The sequence below is a fragment of the Chinchilla lanigera genome, unplaced genomic scaffold, assembly GCF_000276665.1.
Source record: "Chinchilla lanigera isolate Chin_1 unplaced genomic scaffold, ChiLan1.0 scaffold00076, whole genome shotgun sequence".
Classification (NCBI taxonomy): Eukaryota; Metazoa; Chordata; class Mammalia; order Rodentia; family Chinchillidae; genus Chinchilla; species Chinchilla lanigera.
In genome coordinates this window covers 1,335,795-1,361,506 of record NW_004955477.1, presented here as the reverse complement: position 1 = coordinate 1,361,506, position 25,712 = coordinate 1,335,795, and the positions used below count along the sequence as shown (strand labels likewise).

At 41.8% G+C, this 25,712-nt stretch overlaps 1 long non-coding RNA gene across 1 annotated transcript; it reads right to left on the bottom strand.

The window, feature by feature from the left end:
* Positions 1 to 6,540: 6,540 nt before the first annotated feature.
* Positions 6,541 to 18,519, bottom strand: LOC102027178. Its single transcript, XR_263651.2, has 3 exons — positions 17,983 to 18,519; positions 6,905 to 7,000; positions 6,541 to 6,750 (listed from the first exon to the last, which is right to left on the bottom strand). It is a non-coding gene; the product is annotated as an uncharacterized LOC102027178 (long non-coding RNA).
* Between the last annotated feature and the right edge of the window lie 7,193 nt (positions 18,520 to 25,712).

The following is a 25,712-nucleotide window of genomic DNA, read 5'->3' as shown; positions in this document are numbered from 1 at the left end:
AAATTGAACAAACCCCTTTCAAGCTGAACAAAGTTAAACTGGGTACTGGGTAGTAAGGGTAAATGTGGCTTCACAATGCTCACCTGGAGGGAAAAGACCAAGCCATAGGCCATAAGCCAAAGGCAGTCATCCCAACTAGATCATCCTGGGAGGTTTTCCAATCAACACCAGGAGAAGATCACCTCAGTCTAGGAAGGGCCATCTCTTGCTTGCCTCTGAGAATACAGGGACTCTAAGATCACTGAGACAGGGCCTTACAGCTCCAAGTTTCTCCGGGGTGCACAAGCCAGTGGAGCAGAAGTTGTGACTGACGTGGTTATAAAGTTCCCACCAAGTTCAAGTGAGTTGAATTTATCCAGTCCATCACCAGGGGCAGGAGGTTCAGACCCTTTCTTTTGTGTCAAGTGCAATTATTGGCAGGGGAACCAACCTATAACTCTCAGCTGGTAGATTCATCTTCTAATTTGTTTCCACGTAGCTAAGCTGTGGTCACAGGGTATGGGGAACTGGGTTAAACTGGCACCATGTCTTACTTTCATAATAGAAATATGTTCTGAGGTGTGATGGACCCAGGACGAATGGGATCCAACCGGTTCAGGGGAGATGTCACATTGGACTATCTGCATGGGAAATGCTTCCCATTTCTAGGGGTGCCTTGCCACTTACCCAGTCACGAACTTTCTTTTCCATTCTGCCCAGTCTCATCCAGGGAAGTAGGTCAGTACCAAAGCAGTTCTATGCTTGCTGGTCCTAGAAGAGACAACTTAGGTATTTCTGAGGCTGGAAACATGCATTTAGTTGGTCATTAAATGAAGGCACAGCATTAAGGCAATTCTGAGTCTCTTAACACACCTCCTTTCTACAACTATCATGTATGCAGAACCCCAGTTTACCAAACATTTTAACATAGAATCATTTTTGATGTTGATGATGATAATAACAACGGTATCTAATATTTATGTACCATGTAAGGCCCTGTGCTCTCTGATAATGGCTTTGGAACTTCTCTTACCCTTTCTGCAGCACAAGTCCTATGGCTGGCTTACAGTGGAGAGCCACAGAGGTGGTGGAGAATAAGGCAGGTCAGGGCATGGGCAATCAATCAGGAAGGAGGCAGGAGCAGGGGGAAGAGATCCATGTCCCCACTCTCCTTCTCACAAAGGCCCTGAGACCATTTCTGGATGAAAGTGAAAGAGCTGAGAGAAAGTCAGACTTTCCCTCGGAAAGACAGGTAACTCCCACCCTGAGGCCTCACCCAACAGTCCCAGAGGATCTTTCCTCACTGCTCTCCAGCCCCTGCAACTCAGTTGTTGGTCTATATCAGTGGTTCTCAAATAGGTTGATTTTTCTACCTTAAAACCATTTCACAATGTCTGAGGATGTTTTGGGTTGTCATATCAAGAGAAGGGTGCTACTAGTATCTACTAAATAAAGTCCAAGGATGTTGTTAAACCTACAGGACAGTACCCCCACAAAAAACTACCTGGTTTCCATTTCACACAGCGCCCAGCTTGCCTTGCACCAAGCCTGATCATGCTGAACCCCTCAACAGCTTCTAAGGCATCCAGAGCACCTGCAGATCTGGGAGAAGTTCTTCAACAGAGCTCACAATCAGGGATGAAGATGTGTACTAGGCCCATGTTCCCCCTGGGATATCAGCCATGGAGCCCTGGAAGAGGCCATGGTACAGAGCCATGGGACATAAAAAGTAGCTCCATCCTATTTCCATTTTGAAGGAAAAGAATCAACATTACGACTCTTTTCATAGCTATCAAGCACAGTGTGTATTTCATCTCTTTTAATTCTCACAGAGGATGGTCTATGGGGTCAGAATCTTCATCACTGTGGTCCAGATGATCAAACAAGGCTTAAGCATGGTAAGGAACCAGATGAGGCCAGAGTACTTCTCCAAGATCAAATGGCTGCTGGGACTTCACAGGCATCTTGCCTGTTCGCTGTCAAAGTCATCTGTCCTGCTTCTCTCTGGGAAGCCAGCAGTCCACCTGTCTTACTCCCATTAGCAAAAGAGGACACATTAACTTTCCCTCACACTAAAAAAGGCACCTCCTAGGTCACTTGTTGCCACGTCTCATAACATCATGCCCCAAATACCTAGGTTTTATCATTTCTCCTATCAAAGAAGCAGAAAGATATGGAACAATCAGAATTACCCATTATTGACCAGAGAGAAAATAGATGAAAAATAATGAACAGAACCTCAGAAACCCATAGAACTATCACAGCTCAGTGGCCCAGCACCTGCCTGGCAAGCACAAGATACTGAGTTCAATTCTCAGTACCAAAAAAAAAATATCAAATATTTGTAGTGTTAGAGTCCCAGTTAGAGAGAAGAAAGTGGGTAGAGCCTTAAAAAAAAAGAAGAACTTGAAAAAAATAGCTGGAAGTTTCCTAAATTGGCAAAAGACATAGAACTACAAATTCAGTAAACCCCAAATAAAATTAACCAGAAGGAATCACCTCAAGATATCCATCACAGTTAAACTTCTAAAAATTAAATGGAAAGAAAAAATATAGAAAACAGCTAGAAGAAAATCAACACATAACTTACAGGTGAAGAACAATTGAAATACCAGATTTCTCATCAGAAACCGTGGAAGCCAGAAGGAATTGATATGACATTTTTCAACACTGGAACACCAACAACAAAAGGTAGTCAATGTAAAATTCTATATCCAATGAAAAATATTCTGCATGAATGGAGAAGTCAAGACACTCCCAGGTGAAGGAAAAGTAAAACCATTTGTCCCCAGCACATCTATTCAAAGAGAATGAGTTAATGAAGTCCTCTAAATGGAAAATAAAAGAGAAGAGAAGAAATCTTGGAACACTAGGAAGGAAGATATGCAAAAGCACAGGCAAATACAATAGTCTTTCTTCTCTGGAGCTTTCTAAACTATGTTTGGCAATAAGGCAAAAATTAAACAATTCCCTAAGTGGTTCTGGATGTACATAGAAGAAATATTTAGGACAATTATAAGCAAGGAATGGAATAGGAATATAAAGGGAGTTAAGGTCTCTATAATTTACTTCAACTAGTAAATACTGACATAGTGAATTTTGATATATAAAATGAACTATCTAGAATAACCACTTAAAAAATACTAATCAGGCACAGTGACACACACTGCATTACCAGCTACTTGGGAGATAGTGGCAGGAGGATCGAAAGTTCAAGACCAGCCCAGGCAACTTGATGAGACCCTGTCTCAAAATGAAAAAGGCTGGGCATGTAACTCCATGGGAGAATACTCCTGGATTTGATCCCCAGTAAAGAAGAAAAAAAGTTGCATAACTGATATACTCAAGATTCAACATAGGCTTTTATAGGTAAATGGTCACAACTAGAGACCATACTCATAAGTGAAATAAATCAGACCTGCATGTGCAAGCACTGCATTGTCTCACTAGTGTAAAACCTGAAAGAGTTAATTTAAACTTGGAGGTATGATAGACATTGTGAAATGATAGGAAAACACTCAAAGGTAAAGGGCAACTGGGATGTGGGAAAAGAGAAGGGAAAGAAAGAGAAATTTTGTATGTGTGTATATACAGGTAGTTAACATAGTTGATCTACTGTCTTCTATTTCTTTGCTGAAAGAAACTGTCAATGAGTCCTTGATTGATCAATATTGCATGTCTCTATTTGTTTTCTTGAGAAACCACTTTGAAGATATCAATATGTAATACAACAAGCATTGTTAATTTCCTACCACTTTGTTTGTAACTCTGTATTGTTTGTACTGTTCTTTTGCTATTTTGTAAAAGGTTCTGTCTGTTAATGTTTTCCTCCTTTTATTTTTAAAATAAAAAAAAGATTCAACATAGAGTCTTGAAATGTGGTAAAGCAACCCACAAGAAGATGAGGAAAATAAAATAAGGAAATGAAAAAAAGAGAACAAACATTAAACAAATAATAAAGTACTGGACTTATTCTTAACGTAGCAATAATACATTAGATACAAGTGATCTAAACACAGCAATTAAAAGAGAGAATGCCAAGACACACAAAAAATGGCCAACTATATGTTGTCTGTAAGAAAGTTGCTTCAAATATAGTGAGATACATATGTATAATATGTATATGTGTATTTCATATGTGTTGAAAGTAATGGAAATACATATACCATCCAGAGATCAATAAAAAGAAAGTAGCTATGGTTATATTGATATCAGAAAAAATAGACTTCTTAGCAAAGAAAATTGCTAAGAACAAAGAGAGGTATTACACACTTATAAAAGGATCCATCCACCATGAAGTCGTAACAATTCTGAAACCAACAGACACCACAAAACCCAGCAATTACACCCCTGGACATATACCAGAGACATGGAAACTATGTCCTCACTAAATCCTATACATAATTATGCATTGCAGCTATATTTGTAGTAGTCCAAAATTGAAAACAACCAAAATGGTTGAACAAACTGCCATACACTTATACCATGGAATGTGATTCAGGGGAGAAAAGGACTGTTGATTCCGGCAACAACTTGGATCTATCTCAAGAGCATTATGTTGTGTAAAAAAAGAAGCCAATTTCAAAAGGTCACATAAAGCATAACTTCCTTTATAGAGTATTCTTCAAGCAAGATTAAAGAAGCTGGTGGTTACCACTCACTAGAGACGATGGGACGGGTTGAGAGGAGAAGTGAAACTCTAAAGGGACACATATGATGGATAGTTCACATGATGGAATAGTTCATATGATGGAATACTTCCATCGATAGTCATGGAATAGTTCTGTATCTTGATAGTGGACACAAAAGTATACACATAATAAAGTAGCACAGAACTAGCATTGTCCTAATGCAAATTTCCTGGGTTTGATATTGTACTGTATGCAAAATGTAAACCATTAGGGTAAACTGGATGTACCGGGCATGGTGGTGCACATCTGTAATCCCAGAACTTAAGAGGTTGAAGCAGAAGAGCTGCCACAAATTAGACACCAGGCTGAGCCGGGCATAGTGGTGCATACCTGTAATCCCAGCACTCAGGAGACTGAGGCAGGAGGATCATTGCGAGTTCGAGACCAGCCTGGGCTACAAAGTGAGCTCAAGGCCAGGCTGAACAGCAGAGTGAGACCCTGTCTCAAAAAAAAAAATATAGGCCAGGCTGGACTACCTAGTGAAAACCTATCTCAAAAAAAATTAAAAACTAGATGAAGAGTATGCGAGACATTCATGTATCACCCTCGCACCTTCCGTGAATTGATAATTATTTCAAAATAAGATATTTCCTCTGTGAAGTTGTCCTCAATTCCCCCAAAGCCTGCCCTTTAAAAAATGTATTAGTATACGCTTGCAATAAATAGTAATTTCATTCATCTTGGGGAATTGGTATTCATATTGTGGTCACTCTACCTTCTCCACTTCCACTCCACTCTGCCCCTCCTTCCTTCCTCTGATCCCCTCCTCATCTCCACAGAGTCTACCTCCTTGTTTCTTACCCCCTCTTTTATTTTGCTTTTTAAGTCGTGTATATTTTGGGTCTCTCATATTAGAGAAACCATGTGATATTTAAATTTCTGTGTCTGACTTATTTCACTTAGTGTTATGATCTCAAGATACACCCATTGTCCTACAGACGACTCAGATTTGTCCTTTATGGTTGAGCAGCATTCCACTGTGCAGATATAACACATATTCGATATCCACTCATTTGTTGATGGGCATATAGGCTGTTTCCAAGATTTAGCTATTGTGAGTTGTGCTGCTATAAACATGGTGTGCATGGATCATTGTAGTAGGATGACTCTAAGAAACCCAAAAAGGGAAGGTGGGATCAAATGAAATTTCTAGTTTTAGTTTTTTGAGGAATCTCCATTCTAATTTCCATCGTGGTCATACTAGTTTATATTCCCACCAACAATGAATGTAAAAGGGTTCCTTTCTCACCACAACATCACTAGCATTTGTTGTTTTCGAGTCCTTGACAATATCCATTTTTAGTGGAGTAAGATAGTATCTCAGTATTTTTCTACTTGTATTCTTTAATGGCCAAAGATGCTGAATGTTTTTTCACCTATTTATTGGCCATTGTGCTTCTTCTGAGAAGTGCCTATTTCAACTGCCCATATTTTGATTGGATCTTTCATTTTTGGGTGGTTTAATTTTTCTTTAGTTCTTTATATATTCTAGATATTAGTCCTCTGTCCAAAAAGCAGCTAGCAAAAAATTTTCCCCATTCTGCAAATTGTCTCTTCCCTCTGTTGGTTGTTTCCTTTGCTGTGCAGAAGCTTTTTAATTTGGTATAATCCCATTTGTTGATTCTTGGTATTATGTCTTGTACAATTGGGGTTCTATTCAGGAAACTCTTGCCTAATGCCTATGTCTTCAAGAGTTTTATCAATTTCAAAAATCTGCCTTTTGATCCACAGCCCTGTCCCCATGTCTGTCTTCCCACCAACCTCTGAGCAAAGTCTAACCCATTTTTTTCTTTTTTATATTCCCTCAGATAGAGCCTGACTCAAAGTAGACTCTCAGTAAGTATTTGTCAAATGACTGAAAGAGGTTGTATTTTGCCCTTGGTTCCATCACAAAACAGCCTGCACCACTTGGAAGAAGAATGTCATGGCCTAAAGCAAGGAAAAGCAGGGTAAATTCTAATAAACTCCAGGAAAGCTGGCTTCTTTCTGATCTGGCTGGATCCAATCTGGTTGTCCAGAGAGACACATTCTTTTGTCCAAGAGCTGCATCTCCAGGAATCTGGCTGTTACATCCCACTAACTGTAAAAAACATACATGTGAAAATAATCAATGAATGCTAAAACTATTGGGTGAAAGTTTAGCGGGGAACAGGATATTGGTAAGATTTGGATTATTACTTAATTATAAAGGAAAAAAATAGTAATTTAACAGTGGCAGACACTACTTTACCTACCTGATGCTAATCCAAATTAATTTCACTTGTAGTGAGACAAATCAACCTCATGTGCTTCCTGATATGATCCACTAGGAAGATGAGATCTATGGTGTCCTGTTAAAAACATATAACTTGAATTCAATCATAAAGAAACATTTCACACACAAAAAGCAAAACTGACCTTTATTCTTCAAAAATACAAGTGGTTCCTGACTTACAATGGTTCAACTTATAATGGTTCAACATAGTGTTTTGTTTTGTTTTTACTTCACAATAGTGGGAAAGTTATATGCTTCCAATAAAGATCATAGGTTTTTCAATCCTGACTTTTTACCAGGCTACCCATATGCAGTATGGTGTTCTGGCAATGCTGGGGAATAGCAGTGGCCATTTCTCCTACTCAGGTGTGTAAGCATGAAGGGAAACAACCATTTTCTAAAGTGTATTGTTGTTAAACTCTGATGTTCGGTAGGTTAGGTGTATTAAATGCATTTTTTACTTTCAACATTTTTAGCTTTTGATGGGCTTATAGAGACCATAACTGTTGTAAGTTGAGGAGCATCTGTATCAAGGTCATAAAAGCCAAAGAAAGGTTGAAGAACCATTCCAGATCTAAAAGACAGAAAAATGCGTGCAATGTATGATCCTTGATAGACTCCTGTATCCAAAGAAGCGGTAGGGAGAGGGGAGACAGACAGACTTGCTATAAAGAACATATTGGGAAATTATAGTAATCTGAATGTGAATTGTGCATCAGATAGTATGCATGAATATACACTACATTTCCCAATGTTGATAACCTCACTGTGGTGTGTATTGTGTATCTCCTTGTTCTCAGGAGATACACAATAAAATCCCTGTGACTAGAGGAATTGCAGAAGAGCAGCAAATGTGGCAAAATGGTGCCAACTGGTGAATGCAGGTAACATGGGAGTTGTTTTCCATTAATTTAAGATTATTTAAAAATTTAAAGCTTTTAAAATCAATAGCTAGGTAGAGAGACAGACAGACAGAGACAGACAGAGAAGAGTTTTAAGGCAGACTCTGCATTGTCACATCTGAAGCCTATCAAAAAAGAAAGGAGGAAGGAAGAGGGAAATTTTCTTCCAGTTCCTGGAGTTGTCTATGCACATGTGTTTTCTGCAGCCCACAGCATGTGGCTTAGCTGCCCAGCCGTTCAGCAGGCAGGAAGGAGAGGCCCCTCCTCTCCTTGCAGCTCAGCTCATTCTGTCCAAGTGAAAATGGTCATGGCCAGAGGAGGACCAGGCAAGTCCTTGAAGTACCTGAGACAATAAGCCAGCCAGCCCCAACCCGAAGCAGGACAATTTGATCAAAATGGTCCCTGAGATGCTCTCTCTCACCTCTTCTCACAATGGCACGATAGCCCTATTTGGCTCAAGCCAACTCATAGATTTTGCTCATTATTTTTCCTGTTGAACTCTTGGTCCACAGTGAAGATCATTTGTAAATAAAGCCCGGGGTTTCAAAAGGGTTTATGAGACAATCAACCAGTCAGGAATATAGTCTCCCATGTCAAATCAGCTTCAGACTACCCATTATTCTTTTTTTTTAATATCATCCATTTTTTTCTCTGTTAAAGTTGTTTCTATTCATCTCACTTTACCACTGCCCAGACCAATCTTCTTAAATTAGCAGAGGCCTGCAGCACCCTGCAAGGGAAGAGGGTGGGGATGGGGGCACAGACAGACTGTCTGCAGCAGAACTATTTAATTTGAGCTAGTTGCCCCTTCTGAAAAATGATGTCCACATCAGATAAGGAGATGGGCAGTTTAAATTGTTCTATCAGAACTGAGTTGCCTGTTTTTGAAGCTCATTCCAGACAATTGGAAACTGTTCTCTTCTCTTTTTTTTTTTTTTATAAGGCAATTGCCCAACTGGAAGGCTGTTTGTGATTGAAGTAGAGGCTACAATAATTTATACAGTAAAATCCTTTAGCTAGATCAAATTGTATACTTTCTCAGTAACTATGCTGTGTAAATAATCCCTCTGTTTTATCGTTAATGCAGAATCTTTATGCATTCTGTCAAGTTAACACTCCTTTGGGAATATTTTACATGCTAGTACACGGGCACCTTGCTACTTAATACATTTAATGTGGTTTGTCTTTTTACAGATGACAATATTAAGTGTTATGTCTTCCTCCCCAAGAACCAGTTCGCCCTATGAATGTGCATTTGTTGCCCTAATGGGTCTTTTCCTGTTCTAATTAATATGACAACCTACTATTGTCATCAACCAGTATTTATGGAGCAGCCCTCAAAGGTTTGGGGCCAGTGTTGGGGGCTTTAATTAAAAGGTCCTATCTTATTCTAGGGATCTATGCACAGAGGCACTTACTCAGCTGTGCAAGGGCAGCAGCACGAGCCCTGGCCGCAGCCTTGTTTGCTATGGGAAAACAATGTGATTGACTAAATAGATTATTTTACGCTCATTAAAATTAGGTCAATGTATATTAACTGGAATGGAAATATATCCATGACATATCGGGGGTCAGCAAAAGTGAACTGAAAACACATTATTGATAAAATGATCACTTTTCAGAGAGAAAAATCTCAGTATATGCAATGTATATTTACACTTTTGAAATCTAGAATAATATATACCCAAGTGTGGTTACTCTAGGAAGTAAGACTAAAGCAGGGGACAAGGAGATATTTATATTTAAGTCTCGTGTATATTATTTGAACTTTACTTTTATAAATTGAAAAAAACTTTTAAATATTATGTTCATTTTAAAAAGATTGTGTTCATTTAAAAATCATATACTGCAAACCTCCTATGTGCAAGGCACTGTGATACCTTTATAACCATAGGAATATGTACAGAGAGAACAAAAGAACTAAGTAAGCAGAAAATTTAATCTTTACAAAAACAAAAGCTTTTAAAATTAGCTGTTTTAATTTCCTACCACTTTGTCTGTAATTCGGTAAGCCCCCCATTACTATGTTATCCTTCCTTTACTCTTTAAAATAATAAAAATAAAAAATAAAATAAAATTAGCTGTTTTGCTTTATTTAAGAATAGCTCCTATCTACATTAACAAATAAAAATCTAAGAACTGAGATACTCTGGTATTTCTCTCAAATAGGGGTACACTCTGGGGCCGTGCAAATATTCAGGAGAGGACAACTGTCACTTAATAAGCATTCAAGTAGTGGAAGAGTGACACCTCCATGTGCCTAGGGGGCGCTGAGATTTCCATCTCCAAACTGCAAAGAGATCTCAGGGCTTCTTGAGAGGCTCAGGAAGGCAGGGGACAGACTCTGGGCAAGAAGATAAATCTGGAGAAAAAAATTATCGGAGCAATGAAGTTTTCTTAAAGGATTTAGGGTTTGAAGCTCTCGATTATTTTCTAAAAACACTGTCTTTCTGAGATTAAAGTCACCACATTTCTGAGACTCAAACACAATGGTATGGAGCAGAACGGTAAAAGGCAAAAAGTCCAATGTCAACCTTGAATCTGCCCCAGAATGTCATACATAGATGCGTGGGTGGGGGCACTAAGTCAGTCATGATGGAAAGGAAAGCCTTTCTCGAGTGTGTCCCCCTCCAAACGCTCCTCCCCTGCTGGACTCCGGCTTTGTCCCAGGCTACTGCCAAACAGCATCTTTCAAACCTTGTTTGGGAAGGTTATCTGTGACAAGACTAAACCACCTGGTGATTTGAGTCATTGTACATCATGCTTAAAACATTTTTCCAGTGTCATAATTGTGCAACTGTCTCTGACATGCAACCTTCAACAAACATTTGTAGAGATGCTGTTATTAATCTGTGGCTAACTGCTCCTTGGCTGCCTAGAGAGGGAAAGATCATCGTGGTGGCATATGGCTGTAATTCTAGCACTTAGGAGGCTGAGGCAGGTGTAATGCTGCAAGTTTGAGGCCAGCCTGGACTACATAGTGAGTTCAAGGCCAGCCTGAACTACATAGAAAGACCCTGTCTCAAAAAAAAAAAAAAAAAAAAAAGAATGGTTTCCTGGAAGCTGACCCATGCCTTAATGAGAGCCTGGGGTAGTGGATTCCATTACAGACTTACAAACCTGGACCCAAATACAATATTGACCATGAATCCATGTTTCATCTTCCAGGAAAATGAAGCTCAGAAAGGTGAAGTACAAAGTCCAAGATCAAACAGCTCTGGAGCAAGGTCCAGAGCTCATTTCTCCCAGATTCTCTCTCTTAACCTCTCACCGCCTCTTTTCAGTCTTGCAGTCATCCCTTGTGGTCCAACGGGGCTTGATTCCAGAGTCCCCTGGATACCAAAATCTACAGATGTTCAAATCTCTGATATAAAATGAAGCAATAATTGCATCCAACCTGTGCATACCCTCTGTATACTGTAAACCATCTCTAGATTACCTATAATACCTAATGTAATGTAGATGATGTATTGTTTAGAGAATAAAGCACAAGGGGAACAGTCTCTACATGTTTGGCATAATTACAATTATTGTTTTGAATATTTTTAATTTACAGTTGATTGAGTCCAAGGATGTGGAACCCACAGATACTGAGACTGCCAACTCTATTCGTCTAACGGAACTGCACCCCCACATAAACCTCGGGCAACCAACTTGACCAAAAGGATAAGCCAGATCACCAAATTATTCCAGTGTAATGCTAAACACCAATATAGATTTATCTGCTGCTGCTCTGAACAGTTTTCTTCCACTGCTCACGAATCAGAAGGCCTTCATGCAACTCCACGTTATCCTATTATTGCCCATCTTACAAAGAGAAGAGCATCACTGCCTGTCCGATGGACACATGGTTGCTGATGGCCCCGTCTTACCCCTTGCACTTGCACTTGCTCTAAAGACAACACACCAAGAACACAGCATGGACATGTGGCCACAGGGGAACAGGACACAGCCAGCCTCCCCTTCTCACACCAGCAGGCTTCCTTTTTCTTCTCAGTCTGGGCACTTGAGTTTCAGATAAAGTGCCCATCTCCCACAGCCAAGAAGAGGTCAGATTAAGAATGGTGCTCTCATTAGCAACTACAAAAAGTTCTCATTTTCACATCTAGTAAAGTTCCCTAATGGCTGGTATATGAGCCCAATTTCTAACCAGTCCTGAATTGGACCATTTCCCTCTCAGTGGCACGGGCTCCCCGTGGGGCAGATTGCCACAGGCCCTGCAGGAGCCTGAAGGAACTGGCAGGGATCCTCATCTCTCCTTTCCAGGCTTCTTGCCTTTAGTGTTTTAATTCTGTTCCAAAGTCCTAAACCTTACAAGGGAACTGAGAAGTCCCAAGGGACCTTAAACCCTTTGAATTGGATGCAGCAGCCCCTATTTATTTAAAGAAAATGGGTTCCTCCTTTCTAGGCCGGCCTTAAGAAGATAGAGGATAAAATTGGATGGGGCAAGGAGAGTCTCATACTGAATAAATGACTTTAAAAATCACCATCCTAGGGGCTGTACAGCCTCTGTATTGATGTCTTTTAAACGATCCTGGAAAGCCATCTCCCTCAGCAACAGCCCTTGTATGGATGTGTATTCTCTCTCTGGACCAAGAAGTTGCCAGCTGAGGTTTCTAGGCTTTCAGTTTGGCCCTGTGTGTCCCCTCCCCCGCTGGGCCTTTCAGGGTGTAAGCCAGGAGTCATGATACACACAAGCCAGGAGCCTCCCATTCTCCAGGCAGGCAGTTCAAAGGCAATCAAGAAGCATCCAGAGCACTTATGAGGTCTTAACATGACTTTAATTTAGGGTACTGAGGCACCTATAATGACCTCATGCTCCTGGATCCCAAATCTCAGTCTAACAACAGTCTGGCTGAAGCCAACGCTGTCACCAGCAGTCTGGCACCTCTTGACACCTGCTGAAGCCTCTGAGCCAGGCAAAAGCCCAGGATATGGAGGCAACAGCACCCTTCTTCACTCATCCTCTTGGTACTTGGTGGCCACTGCATGCAGTCAGTGGATGAGGCTGACAAAGCCCTGCCCTGGGCAACTCATGTTTCAGGCTACTGAGACTCACGTTCTCGGGGGAGGCACTTGGTTGGCTTCATGAGAGTGATCTTATTGCTGTATTCCTGGGTTCTCTACTACTGCTGAAGAAAGGGAAAGTGTTCTGAAAGTGGTCCTTCTTTCTTGGCAGCCAGCCCCGAAGCCCCGAGAATCTGAAGGAACCCTAAATTGATAGGTTCTAATTGACGTGAGCTTCACTGGGTTCCATTCTGGTTTTTGTTTTTGTTTTTTGTTGTTGCTGTTTGTTTATTTGTTTGGTTTTTTGGTGGGGTTTGTTCTCTTGTGTGTTACTCCAAACCAGTAACAAGTGTCATACATGGAAGACTGCTGTGCAGCAATCCCTTGTTATGTGCTTCCTGCAAGTGATGTCATTTCCTTCTCAAGTTAAAAATGGAAAACCCAAGCTCAGGGTGGTTAAGTGACTTCTTTGAGATCACACAGCCAGAATGATACCTGACTTCAAGACTTGCTCCGGTCCCTTCATGTTCAGCTGCCCCCTTCTTAGGTCCCTGCAGAATTGCCATCCACTGGGAGAGCACGTTGCACTACCCTTCCATAGTGTGTGTGTGAGTGTACACTGAGGTCCCCCCACTGTCACCTGCAGAATGAGTTGGAGCCCCACAGAAAGACAGAGGATTCATCTGAGCTTTCCTAGCACAACGAGGCTGCCACCAGGCTCAGCAGCCGCTGATCTGACTGATCCACGTCAGATCATAGTTTCTATGAAACTTTCTATGAAAGTTTCTATGCTACCTATCACCCTCACAGCATAATATCCCTGCCTCTCAGCCTGGTACACAGGGTCCTCCAAGATCCTGGCCCAACCTCAGATGTCCCCACCTGGTCCTCCTGACGCTTTATAGCACAGGAGCTGGGAGCAGTGCACATCCCTGCATCAAGCTCTCGCTTCCATGCTTTAGCTCGTGCTGCTCCTGCCACCAGAAACATCCCTTCCCTCCTCATCTCCACCCTACGCTCACTCTTCTCCTTTCTGCTGTACTCAGCTACTCCGTGAAGCTTATGACTTCTCCAGGAAGTCTTCTCTGATCTCAGCCCTCTGCCTCAGGTCCACAGGGCCTCTCCTCCTTTACCTACCAAAGTCCTTCTCCCCCGTCTTATAGCAATCTGCCTGCACATCTGCCTCCACAAGCAGTACTGTCGAATCACCCCTGTGTCCCCAGCATGGCCCTCAGCTGATGTAGACTGGGTCAAGCCTGCTCTGGGATTGCCTGGTATCCCAGCCTGACAAGGCACTGACCCAAAAGGCTACAGGCTCTACCCCACTGAGGCCCTGCATTTCCACCCCATACTGCAGACAAAGGCCACACTCACAAAAGGCACTGCGCCATCACCTCTCCCAGAACCTGGAACAAAGGGATGGCACGTGGGCATCGCCCTCAGCGGCAACCGCCACTCTGTGCACCCGGCTACACATACCTCGCTGGTTGCCATGGCACATTTTAATTAAGTATAGGGATTTTCTGCCTTGATAACAGAAAATGCAGCTCCCTTTTGTCTGTCTCCAGTCCTTTTAGAAATAGACATGGGATGTGGAGTTCAGAACTAGTGCTTAACGGGGGTTATGGGGTAGGCAGACCCCTGGGGAGGACTCTGAGGAGGGCTGAGGAGGATTGCCCCTCTGGCATGCCCTTGTGTGCTGCCCTGGGACCAGTCTCCACCGCAGAAGGTGTCTCCTCCAAGCTGTCACCCGTGCTGGGCTAAGGGGATAGGACAATGCTGGGCAGGCCACTCTGCTCTCACGCTCTAGTAGGCAGCTGCTGCTTCCATCAAGGAGCAAGTCCAGGCCACAGTAGGGCACAGGAAGGTGAGAAAACTCGAAGGCTTGTGCTAACAGCCAAGCATGTGGCTAGCAACCGCCCAAGCCCAGGATGTACATATGTCTGCGCGAGCTGCTGCACCTCGCCTTGCCCTAGCACCCAGTCTGAGCTACTCTCAGCCTGAAGCTAGCATGCACCAACTCTAAGAGCCCGCATGACAAGCCCTCCCATGGGTACATCTCTCAACAGAGGACCGAGCTGAGCAGACACTAGCAAGCCTGTTTTACAGATGTGCAACCCCGGCACAAAAGTTAAGCACTCATTTACAGGAGTTAAGCCAGGATTTGAATCTAGGTTTGTCTGATTCCAAATACTGTGGGGCTCCCTCTGCCCCAGGTTGTATACAACTGAATGCTGGGAATATATACCTCCTTTATTCCCAGCATTCACTTGTACATGTGTTGAGCACTTCCTATGCACTGAGTTCTCTGGAAGCTCTGGGGTGATAAGAAAGAGAATACTACCCTCCTAGGTTCGTAGTCAAGGCCAGCACTGGCTGTGAGAATGCCAGCCACATAGGTTTTCAAATATTTTACTAGTCATATCAACAAAGGCAAAAAAAAAACAGGTAAAATTTTAATTAAAACATCTCCTTAACATGCTACCCAAAATACCATTTCAACATGTGAATGAGGTAATTTTCATTATCTTTTTCATATTAAGTCTTAGAATCTGGAGTAATTTTCCAGATTCATTTTCCATTTACATTATATTTCAATTCAGACATTCAATCTTATCTTTTTGTACTAAGCTTCTTCAGATAAATAAAGCCAAGATGATATGTACAGGAATATAAGAAAGACTGTTCATTTTTGTTTTTAAGAGATAGAGTCTATTGCTCAGGCTGGCCTCAAACTCCTGGACTCAAGCAATTCTCCTGCCTCAGCCTCCTGAGTAGCTGGGACTACAGATGCATGTCCCAGACCTGTCATATAAGAGGATTCATAACCACAGAGCATGGTGGTGCACACCTGTAATCCCAGCAACTAGGAGGTGGAAGTAGGAGGATCGTTGAGAATTCAAGACCAGCCTGGGCTACAAAGTGAGCTCAAAGCCAGCCTGAACTGTAGAGCAAGACTCTGTCTCAAAAAAAAAAAAAAGTGGATTCATTGTGTGAATTGGCTCATGTAATTATTGAGACTGAGAAGCCCCCATGATATGACATCTGCAAAACGAAGAACCAGGTAAGCCAGAGACATAAGCCAATCTGAGATCTAATGCCTGAGAACCAGGAAGCCAGTAGTGTGACTCTCAATCTGGTACAACTCCAAGGTCTGAGACCTGGGCATGGGAATCTCGATGATTTAAAAATAAAATGGATGTGCCAGCTCAAACAGAGAGAGAAAATTCACTCATCTTGCACCTTTTTGTCCTATTCAGGCTCTCAATGCATTGGACAGTGTCCACCAACCATGGTGAAGGTAGATCTTCTTACTGATTGAATACTAATCTCTTCCAGAAACACCCTCACCCAAACCCTTGAGAAATGATGTTTAAGCAGCTGTATGGGCCTCCCTTGACCCTGTTAAACTGACACATAAACCCAACATCACATCTGTCTTGTCCTGAGCTCTAACATACTACAGTGCGTCCTACCCTCCCCACACAGGATCTCCCTTATTCTCACGGTGTTGGGCAGGCTCAGTTGCTCGTTACAGGTGAGGATGCTGAGGCCAGGTGTGGTTGCCAGGCATTAGGATGACTCCAATTGCCTTCCCTCTGTGTACATCCTTGTATTGTCCCCTCCATAAATAAGGCTGTCCTGTGTCACCAAGAGAATGTTGTGGACAGGATGGGATGTGACCTCTCTGACTAGGTCATACAAGTCACTGCTTTCACTTTACTCTCTCCTGGGTCACCCGCTCTCAGGGAAGCCATCAACCATGTAGAGAGCACACTGAAGCAGCTCAGGAGATGCCACATAACTAAGGCCTCCTACCAATATCCGGCAGTGACTTGCCAGGCACATGAACAAGCTCATGCGAAGGGGATTCTTCCACCCCAGGTGAGTTTGGAGATGACAGGAGCCTCTCCAGAGCTTCACTGCAGCCTTGTGAGAGGCCTGAGCCAGGGCCACTCAGCTAAGCCATGCCTGGGTCCTGACTCACAGAAACTGGTTGAAATAATGGTTTTTGTCTGAAGCCTCTAAGTATGAGATGGTTTGTTGTGTGGAGGCTTATTCTTTTTTTCCTTGTTATTTTCTTTTCTCATTCTTTTTTAAATAGATATACACAGTGATAACATTCATCATAGGGAATTTGTACCTGTACATGGTACAGATTCCATATCTTGCTTTTTCTTTTTCTCCCACTCCCCTCCCCTCCCTTCAGCCCTTCTTCCCCTCTTTATTTACAAAAGTGGCAGCTGATTTCTTAATCACCAAGCAGACAAGGACACTGAGCTATGCTGACTCACCTCAGGAGTCCCAAAGCTAGCGTCCAAGCTTTTACCTGGGCCTGACCCAAGGACCCCAGCCAAGTGGCACTAGCACACCATATGAGCGTCTGCCCACTCTTCTGTCTCTAGCTGATGTTTCTTCCCTCAGACACTCAGCATTACTTTCTTCATGGCCTATGCCTTCTCTCCAGGGCCCTCCAGGAGTCATGCCTTCGTCCATCTCAAATTGCAGGTCAGGGAATGTGGAGGAAGAGGCTACAGCTGAACAGGATGGAAAGGATGCTTCTTGCTGCCAGGCCTCCAAGTCATGAGCGTGGCTCTGTACGCTGCAAAGTCCTGGTGTCTCTCTGAACAGTGTCAGCCAGTCTCTCCTGCTCATGTCTCCTCCCAGACTGTTGCCTCTCAAGGCCCTCACCCTCACTCAATTCTTATGTGGCAGGTATCCGAAAGGGCCTGCTTACAGCACCACAGAAGTGCCAGGAGGATGAAGAGGATGTGCACACTCAGGGGGAGACAGAGAAGACAATGCCTCCTCCGCCCATACCACCCACCCTCAGATTTCCGCTGCTAGAGAGGCGACTGGTGACTGCACAGCTCTGTGAGTGTACTTGATGCCACCGGGCTGTATATTTAACAATGGTTAAAATGGAAGGAAGAGAGGGAGGGATAAAGAAGAAGGCAGAGGGAGAAACAGTAAAGGAGAAAGTGAGGAGTAAAATTAAGTGTTACCCATAGGTAGAAGTTCCTTTTGATTCAAGCCTCAGTTTCCTTGTTTGTGCAATGGAGAGCCATTGGGAACTAGCGGGGGGAAGTGTCTGCTAAGCAGCTTGGATAAGATGCAGAATAAAATCCTGTGTGGATTAGGAGCTCACCTATGTCACAGGTCCAGAGCAGGCAGATCATTGCTGTGAGGGCCAAGAAGGGAGATTCTGGGGTCAGGCAAGAAGGCAGGTGGTAGCCCAGTCCCCTGAGATCTCGCCCCAGGTGATGGAGGCAGAGGAGTAGAGGGTGGAAGTCGCTCTTGGCCTACTAAAAATTAACAGAGTAAGAAAATGGGGTTTGGGTGACAAGAGGGGTTGGGCAAGCCTAGAGTAGCAATCACCCCCTCCGTAACCCTTCAGCTACCCTGTCAAAGATAACAGATTTTGAGCAGCACAAACTTGATTTACTCATAGTAATAAGAAGAAAATAAAGAAAAGCTTTATTTAAACACTTACCGTGTGCTGCTTACGGGCTGGGCACTGTGGCATCAGTTTGACTCACATTCTCTTCTCTAAGACCCACTGTAGCCCCATAGATAACTGCAATGATTACATCATTTTACACAAGAGAAAACTGAGCATGAAAAGAAAACATGGCCAAGGTCTTGCAGCTGGAAAAATGCTTATGAGTTAGAAACAATTTTTCTTTTACTTTCTTCTCAAAACCAACAAGGCGCATGCACAAGGGGTAAAACAATGGAGATAATGATGATGGTGTCTTAAACTTTGAACCTGTCTACATAATTGTGACTCTAGAGCTGATCTCCAAGCTCCCTGGCCAAGAATGTGAGGCACACTTATCATCCTCGATTATCTATGTTTAAGGCTCCATTTGATCCTTCTGATCTGGGACATAGGCCCAGTAGGGAGTTAAGAAAGAGCCCTAGCCTGAACTCCATCTCTCTGTCCTCCTTCTAGAAGCTCCAGCTCCTGATCACTCCCATGAGCACTAGAAGAGGCAGAGGCTAAAAAATAACCTAATACAAATCCTTGGTCTTGGCCCTAGGCTTCAGAATTGACAAGGCATATAGACAAGCTCTCATTTAACTGCTCCAGAGACTGGCAGAATAAAACATCTTATCTCCATTTCACAGGTGAAGAAGTGAAGCTCAAGATAACTAGAAGGTATCTAGTTCTTCAGAGTTCCAGAAGGAATACAAAACTGGCTACACAATTCGCAGGGTCAGTACAAAATGAAAAAGTCAGGTTCCTTGTTCAAAAATGTTTTAGTATTTCAAGATGGCGGCAGTGGAGCACTAAATCCGATGAAGGTCCTTCTTGGCACAGAAGGGATCACTCTCCCCAGAAGTCAGCCCTGAGAGTTTGGAAGATAGCTGGAACTCTCAGAGGGCTACCACATGTTCCAGCACCCTACAGCTGCCTCTGCTGAACCTCTGGCTCCCGGCCTGCAGCCCCCAAAAAACGTCCTCAGCGGCAACACTGCAGACTGAGGCGCCTTGACACAGACGGACCACAGGCTCCAGCAGGGGCCCCCACGTCGCTGATCGCATTAGCTGAATTCAATTGTGATTCCCTCTAATTATAATCCTTTTCTAGGAATAAGAGGGCCAAACTGAATTAGAAGGGGGAAACAGTCTACACTTTCATTCAGAGAGGAAAAAAAAAAAGAAAGAAAAGTAAAATTAAAATTACCCTGTGAGCCCAGGATTTAGGAGGCAGAGTGCCTGGAGCTGAGTCTCACCTCTGACAAAAGACTTCCCTTAGCCTTATCTGTGAAATGGGAATTTAACCATTTTCAAAACTTTTATGAAGATGAATTTTAACAATGCAGTGCTACTTAATCTTTTGAGGGAAGCTCTAACAAACTATACTCTCTGATATAATTTCAGAGAGTTTTATGATCCTCTAAAATATAAAATTCCTGGAGGTGCCTAGAAGTTAGTTAAGAAATGTGAAGATATTTTTGGGTTTTTGAGGGGATTTCAAATTATTGCAGTGTGAATATACTGAATTAGAGAGGCTTTGTTGAAATATTCAGACTTTTTAACAAATAAACCAGAGGACCTATGCATTACTTTATTCCACTCTAGCATGAATATTTCATAAATTACAGGCAATTATTAACAACATCAACACTAGCAAATTAATTACTGTCAATTCATATTAATAAAATTGCATTTTGTAATAAATAAACTTAGTTTACTACGCCCCATCAGTCTCAGAGGTATTCACATTTGTCAATTGTCCTCTACTTCAGGCTAAAACAAAAGTAATCAAATAACTAATTATTGTATGAAATGTATCACTGCTTATACGTCAATGAAAACTCACAGTTATTTATAACCCTGAGGACTAAATATTCAAATTGGTGTTTATTACTATGCTAAGAGGAATTTTCCAGCCCTTGCCTTTTTACATACTCCCTCAGTCTATACTCTGGAACTTGATTACGTCCAAAAAGGACACCGTCAAGGGCTCACTGCAGTAAACAGGAACTAACTCCAGCAGGAGCCAAGCAAGTTCTGCAGAACTGACAGCAGTGTCCTGGCCACTAGCTTTAGTGGCCCCATTTCCTGAATTCTGTGTCATGTCAGTTCCCATTCCTATTTTTCATTCTCACAAATAAAAAATTCCTGCTTCTTCAGTTAAAGCACCAGAGTCATAACCTGGGATTGCAACACAAATTCTGTCCGTCTATGTCCACTGCAAAGCCAGGAGTAACCCACTTATCACACTGGAATCAAAATAATGACAACAAAAATTATGCACAGAATTAAATCACGTGTGCTTGATTTCATCTGCTGCTCACTTACAACAGGTTAGTGTGTTAGTAGTTCCATATTACAGGTGGAGAAACCAGGGGTGCACAAGCTCATGACTCACCCAGGAGCATTCAGGCCTTGCAAAGAAAAGGAGCCAAGACTAGAACCTGCTCTACTGACCTCAGCTCCCCTAAAGTGTCCATGAAACATCCAACGATGCTCAAGGTAGTGACAAATGACTGCTGGCTTATCTGCCCTGCCAAGTGTTTGGCTTCTTCCTTGTGGATGCTCAGACCTAACAGGACAGGCACAAACCTGAGACTCAGAAGTGTCTCCTACTGTCAATACTTAAGTCTAACTTTTTAAAAAATGTTTCAATTCCCATTTTGCCCAGAGGGTGAGATTATTTCCTAAAGTTTATACAGGTGTTTATAAATGCCCACTGCATGTCAAACTACTCATAAAATAGACATCACCAGCAGAGTTTCTGCCTCAATGCAATTGTCAGATGGTAACTTAGAGCCTGTATTAGAGTCCTACAGCTGCTGTAACAAATTACCATAAACTGGGGTGGGGAGGCTTCTAACAATAAGAGTTTATTCTCTCATAGCTCTGGGAGCCATGAACAAAATCAAGGTGTCAACAAGACCATAGTCCCTGCAAGCCTCAGGAGAGTCATCCATCCATCTCTGCCTGCTTCAGTTTCTCCCAGCACCAGATGTTCTTTGGTTGCAGCAGCACTGCTCTAACCTGTGACCACCTTCACATGGCCAACTTCCACTTATGACTGTCTCTGTATTCAGTTATCCTCCTTTTATCAAAATACCAGTTATATTGGATTTGGGACCTACCCTAATTAGGTATGACCTCATCTTAACTTCATCACACCTGCAAAGACCCTATTTCTAAATAAGGTAACATTTTGAAAGGATAGAAAAATTGCAGGGGCAAGGGACAGTATTCAATTCAGTAGAGAACACACTTCTTAATTCAACTGGAGATTATTTGGACTCACTGGACACAAGTGTTGTCCTGTGCCAGAAATGTGTGCCTCATGGGTTCGGGGCTGAGAGCCAGAGAACAAGCAACAAACACCTTCCCAGACCCCACGCTGGCAGTTCTGACTTGGAAGGTCAGAGTGGGATCCAGGAGTCTATGTTGAAGGGCTGTGATTCTTATGAATAGCAGGCAGGTATGAGAGTATCTCATGTAGAGGAGACTAAAAAGGATGAAGCAAAAGCTAACAGTAAAATATTGTCTCTCCCAAACCTGGAATCAAGACATCCTGAAAGCAACAATGTAACAAAGAGAAAAAGCAGTCAAAAAGCTGATCTCATGGACACTGAGGTAGAGAAAGCCCCAGGTAAAGGACTCAAAGTCCAAGTTGTCAAAATGTTTGAAGATACAGAAAAAGAAACATTTAAGCAAGTGCATAAGATGTTTAATGAACTCAAGGAGGATTTAACTAAATAGATAAAAGAATTTTACCAATAAATATTCTGTGGGCTTAAAGAAGAAATAAACAGGGGCTGGGGATTTAGCTCAGCAGCACAACGCCTGCCTGGCAAGCGCAAGGTCATGAGTTCGGTTCCCGGTACCGGAAAAAAAAACCAAAAAAAAAAAAGAACAAATAAACAATCAACTAACTGAGTTAAAGAAGATAAAACAAAACATGAATTACCAATTTGAAAAAGAATTAGTGTGAAAAGAAAGCAAGCAGAAATCAGTGATATGAAAATGATCAATGCAAAGCATGGTAGCAGATGTGACAAATATGAGGACAGAGTGTCAGAAATAGAAGACACGGTACCTGTAGTGGTTTCTAAACTCAAGAATGCCCTAAAAATGACAAGGCACTATGCAAGCTCGATCCAACAAAAATAACTCAAGAAAAATAAAAAAATGACTCAAGTAAAAAATTTTTAAAATCCCTTATAATTATAGGAATAAGGGAAAAATTAGAAGATGACTCAAAAGTCTAAAAAACTTGTTCACTGAAATAATAGCAGAGATTTTTCCAAATCTAGTAAAAGAATTCACTATTCAAGTATAAGAGGCATATAGAACCCCAGATAGCCAGGACCAGAAAAAAACCTCTCTACAATATATCATAACCAAAATTCCTAGCCAGATGTGGTGGTGCATGCCTGTAATCCCAGCACTCAGGAGGCTGAGGCAGGAGGATTGTTGTGAGTTTGAGGCCAGCCTGAGCTACAAAGTGAACTCAAGGCCAGCCTGAACTGCATAGGAAGACCCCGTCTCAGAAAGACAAAAATAAAAAATAAAAAAATAAAAAAATAACCAAAATTCCAGAAATTCAACAAAAGGAAAGAATAGTAAGACTTGTTAGAGAAAAATAGCAAATAACTTACAAAGGCAAGCCCATCAGAATAACCACAGATTTCTCAGTACAAGCCTTAAAGCCAGGAAAGCCTGAAGCAAAGTTTCTCAAGCTCTAAAAGAAAACAACTGTCAACTCAGACTTTTATATCCCGTAAAATTAGCCTTCAAAATTGACAGAGATGTGTGCTCACTTCAGCAGCACATATATTAAGATTGACAGAGAAGTAAAGATTTTCTATGACAAAAAAATCCTAAAGAAATATATGACTGCTAAACTAGTATTGCAGAAATATTTAATGGAATCCTGAGACAGGGAAGCCACCAGGACCAAAAAGTCCAAAGGGAAGTATATATCCAACTGTATATATCCAAGAGTAATTGAACAAAAGGAAAAAGTACAAGAATCAATCCTGGGAAAATAATGCAAGAGCAAGGATTCAGCAAACATCACACAAAAATAACTTGCAGTGTCAATGGTCTCAACTCCCCAATCAAAAGACAGAGCTGGAAGATGTAAAACTACAATAAAAAATTACCTACAGGAGACAATTCATCTAAAAGGAAGTACATAGAGTGAAAGTGAAAGCATGGAAAATTATGTTCCATTCAAGTAGAGCCAGAAAATAAGCAGGAGTAGCTATCTTATTTTGAGACATAGCATACTAAAGCTAAAACTGATCAGAAGAGACAAAGATAGCCACTATCTTTGGTAAAGGAAACCATTCAGCAGGAAGAGATAACAATGTAGATATCTATGCACCGAATGCTGGCATACCCAATTTCATAAAACAAAACTACTAGACTTAAAAGAACAGATAGATACCAATGCAATCACAGTGGGGGACTTCAATACCCCACTCTCAGACAGGTTAACCAGAGGAAAAAAATCAAAGAAACATCAGAGTTAAACCACACCACTGAGCAAATGAACTTAACATATCCACAGTGTTTCATCCAACAGCAACATAATACACATTTTTCTCAATAACACATGGAGTTTTTCTAAAATCAACCGCATCTTAGACCATAAACCAGGCTTAAATAGATAAGAAATTGAAATAATCCACTACATGCTATCAGATCATAGTGGAAGAAGCTAGAAATCAACAACAAAAGAAGCCAAAGAAACTATACAAGCAAATGGAGTTTAAATAGTACATTAATGAATAACCACTGCATCACAGAAAAATCAAGGAAGAAATAAAAAAAAGTTCCTAGAATCAAATGACATTGGGAGCCTAACATACCAAAATCTATGGGAAGCAATGGAAGCAGTTTTACGAGGGGAGGTTATAGTTGTAGATGCACACAAAAAGAAAATAGAACAATCCCGAATAAATAACCTAATGATGCATTTCAAGGACCTACAAACACAAAAACAATCCGAATCTGAAACTAAAAGAAGGAAGGAAATTATAAAGATCAGAGTGAAAATTAATGAAATTGAGACTAAAAAAATATGAAGGATCAAGATAGGAAGGGGATCTGGTTATGGGGAGGGAACAAGAGGAAGTAGAAAGGATCCGGATGCAGTATGTATATGTACCAATTCCCCCACAATGAATATACTTACTATGTATCACAATGATATACTAATAAAAAGATTTTTTAAAAAGAGAATATCTCATGTAGAAAAACCAATAATAATCATTGTAATGAAAACAAGAGGAGTTAACATCACCAAGCCAAGTACAGAGCTATTTTACATGCCCATTCAGTCTGCCTCTCTGCAAGAGAGAAGTCAAGGGATCAGTATGTGGACTGACAGAACAGAACATGGGGAAGTCTTGGGAGTGAGCAGAAAGGCTCCATGACTTGCCTAAGGCCACAGGCTGCTAGGAAGAGATCCTCAGCTGCAAGCTAGTGCTTGACCACTTCAGCACAAATACAATCACGTGGCAACAGTGGGTGCAAGCACCACCCTGGGGACTCACAGAGCCAAGAGAGTTCAGAAAAGGGGGCCTCATTTGCAGGATAGCTCCTGCTCCAGCAGGGCTTCTTGGGGGTGAGTGGGTCTGAGAACTGCGAATCCAGAAGTGATTACTTTCCCTTCAGCCCTGCTCATGTAGCACTTCCGTGGGAGATGCTGTACTGGGGACTGAGTTAGCAGAAGATATAAGCAAGAGTGACTAAGAAAGGCTGGAGTGGCATATGTGGCCCCAGCAGAAGTTTAAATAGTACATTAATGAATAACCACTGGATCACAGAAAAAGTATTGGTTTTTCTACATGAGATACTCTCTTTTTAAAAAATCTTTTTATTAGAGTATTACTGTGATACATAGTAAATACATTCATTGTGGAGAAGTTGGTACATATACATATTGCATCTTGATCCTTTTTATTTCCCCTTGCTCCCTCCCCTCCCTCTGCATGGACCTATGGGTCTGCAGCGGAAACACAGGACCTTTCCTGCCAGGGAAGTCCCCAGAGACATTTTCGAGATGAACAGGACAGGCAAATGGGACTGACACATAATGGGTGCACTATAAATATTTGATAAATAAATAAATAAGAATATGCATGAATTCATGGCAAAGGAAATAAGAAAGGGAAAGGATGCTAGGCAGAAGGGCCTGCATAAACAGAGGCACAAGGACAGGAGAGCAGGAACGAGTTAAGGGAATGGTGGCTAGAATATCACTTTCACACAGTTAAATAAGCAGAAGGTGAGATAATAATGACAATCACCACAGCAATAGCGCACATTACGGAGCAGGTAAAGTACATGACTCTTATTTTAAGATATTTTTACCTATAAGGTATTATTATGAGG